The sequence below is a fragment of the Arachis ipaensis genome, chromosome B10 (assembly GCF_000816755.2).
Source record: "Arachis ipaensis cultivar K30076 chromosome B10, Araip1.1, whole genome shotgun sequence".
Taxonomy (NCBI): domain Eukaryota; kingdom Viridiplantae; phylum Streptophyta; class Magnoliopsida; order Fabales; family Fabaceae; genus Arachis; species Arachis ipaensis.
The window spans coordinates 9,993,748-9,996,787 of NC_029794.2; positions in this window are offsets into that span (position 1 = coordinate 9,993,748).

The following is a 3,040-nucleotide window of genomic DNA, read 5'->3' on the forward strand; positions in this document are numbered from 1 at the left end:
TGCAACCTAGCCACTTCCAATTAGCTAGCCACTTCCTGTTAGCTAGCCTGTTCTTAGTCTCTTTAGGACAAGTGTGATCGTCCATAAAGGTCTTGATCTGCCAACAATTACCCTCACTATCCCGGGAAGCATATACAAAGCCAGCTATAGTCCTCTCCCTTACACACAGTCCTCATCCTTACTCTATCATTCTTCTTAAACCAGATCCACTTTTCCTCCTGGATACAGTACTTACAAACAGCCTCCTTAAATTCCATATTTGAATTAAATTTCATTCCAACCTCTAGTTTAAGCTCACTAAACCTTCCTCCTTCCCTAAACACAGGAAACACCTCATTTGAATCAACCTCCTCCAACTCATCCTCAGAGTTCGGAGGAGTCTTCATTTCTTCAGAGTGCCAAGACTCTCCACCATCAGAATCATCATAACCTCCATCTTGAGCATCATAATATGGTGCTATTTCACCATCCTTAGGAATCGGTCCAAAAAATAATTCATCATCTTCAGACCTTAAGTCTGCACACACAAGAGCATCATCCTCAAGCATAGCATCTCTCTTTTCTTTAACTTATTTCTTATCTGTTGTAGTCCTCTTTCTAACATCGCTCTTCTTTCCAACTACTCTCTTCACAATCACTTCTTCTTCCTCACTAGAGACCTCATCACCAACAGGCCTATATGATTCGTCCTCTATACTATCATAACTATCATGACTATCTGAGGATTCCTCCTCACTAAACAAGCTTACAAACATAGCTTGGGGTTCCTTTCCCTTAACAGATGCTTTTCCAAAAGTTTCAGTTGCAGCCGATCTTGTTAAAAGTCTCCTTGCATGTGATGCTGCATTTTTAAATTTTTGAGGACCTTTATTTGGTAGTTCAAACCTTATGAGTTCTTTAAGTTTAAATTTGGACCTAGTTAAAGATTTTGAAGTGGTCTAGGCTGTTGATTTTGGTGGTGGGTTAGGATTGATACTAGGAACAGCAGTGGATTAGGCCATTATTTTTTGTGGCGGGTTGGGCTTAGTACTAGGAGCAACTGTGGGGTGTGCCATTATTTTTGGTGGTGGGGTGGGCTTAGTAGTAGGAGCAGCAGTGGATGCTACCATTCTTTTTTGTGGTGATTTGGAATTACTAACAGAAGTTGCAGTAGGTTGAGTCTTATGTTTTGGTCCTGAAATACCTTTACTAGCAGGCTTAGTTGTGGGAATTGTTGTTGGAGTAGGACTGGTGGTGTGTATTGGGTCTGAAATTGGAATTGGTGGTGATGTCGTAGGAACTATTTTGGGGCTAGTGGTGTGAGTTGGCTCTGAAATTGGAGTTGATGGTGATGTGGTGGAGATTGTATTGGTTGTGACATTGATGGTGGGGTATGGATGTGGAATAAGATTTTGTAGCACTATTAGCTCCTTGCCTTTGGATGATGTTGGTTCTGCTTCCTCATTAAACACAAGTTCAGAGACTCCATGTTCATAGTACACATGGATAACTTCCTTGTTCTTCTGAGCAAGGTAACACATCTCCATGAGCTCTTTGTCATGTGACACAGCTCTAAGACTAGTTTGCAATGGCCTATTAGGTACCAGCCACCAATAGTGGGTCACATTGTCATACCCAATCTTCTTGTAGTAGTCTCGGGCAAAAAATACATCCAGTGTGTCTATGTCAATTTTCAGCAACTCAGAAATCTGTCCACCATTGTAATTCACACTTCTATCACACTCTGTGATAAATGACCCTCCATGGTGAAATATGATGGTAATCAAAGGATCATCTATCTGAAATTTAGAAATAAAATTTCATGATCAAACTCATCATCTTCAACCACATTAACAAATTGAAAACTTCACAACTAAAACATAAAATCATATTTTCAACAGTAAATACAATAAACCCTGATAGATAAGAAACATGTTTCCACCATGACAAACAACCCTTATCCAGTCAACAATTTCATTAGCCTAACCACTCAAAAAGCTAGTTGTGATCAAACTCTAGCAAACATTGTGAAACAGAAACATGCATACCCACACATTACACTCCAAAAAATTGTTCCTAACTACTGAAGATATTAAACTAACAACAATACCAAAAAATAGAGCACTCCTATTCTCACATAATTTATTTTTCTTTTTTCCTTACCTCTTTCAGAGAAACCAGCCTTCAGTACAGTCTTTGTTTGATGCAAATGACGAAACCGATCTTCCAGAGTAGTCGTCTTCCAACGTAATCGCTGCAATTACAGTCTTCACACCACCGCCATTGATGAGTATAGGGGAGAAGGAAATACTCTGTTTGTGTTGTATTTTAAGAGGGGGGAGACAATACGTTACGTTAACGTTTGAGGGAGGATTCTTCAAAAGTAATTTTGGAGTGAAACAACATCGTTTTAGGGCATTTACGCGCCACCAATAATACTACGTCGTTTTAGCGTTGCCAGCGTGTCACCCAGTTGTCAGATTAGCTTTCCGGTAACACCAGCTGGAGGAAATGTGCCGGAAGGACGAGACTGAGTCCCGTCGTGAAACTTTAGAGACAAATATGAATAACTATTAAATCCAGAGATTACTATAAAGTACAGGTGTAATTTCAGGGACTACTCTAAGGTTTAACTCTTTTTTATGGATATGGAGATAATTTCTTTTTTAAATTAAAAACTATAAATTAGAAGCTCAGATTTGAGTGGAAGTAAAAAATTGAGAGTCAGATTTTGGATGGAGATAAAAAACTAAGATTCAGTTTTAGGTGAGAATAAAAAATTAAGAGTCGATTTTGAATAAAAAAATAATAAAAAATTTAGAAATCTAAATCCGTGAAAATTTTTTAGTATTAAAATATTGATCTGACCCTTAAATTTATAAATTAAAAAAAAAAAAACAAACCATAAATGTAATCCTCAAATTTATAGTATTTATACAAAATAAAAATACATTAAATTTTCATATTATTAAAAAACACTACTTGTACTGTAATACCAAAAATAAAAAGCCTGGCTTGAAAACTATATAGATTTTTAATGAGTTGGGACATGTTATTCTAT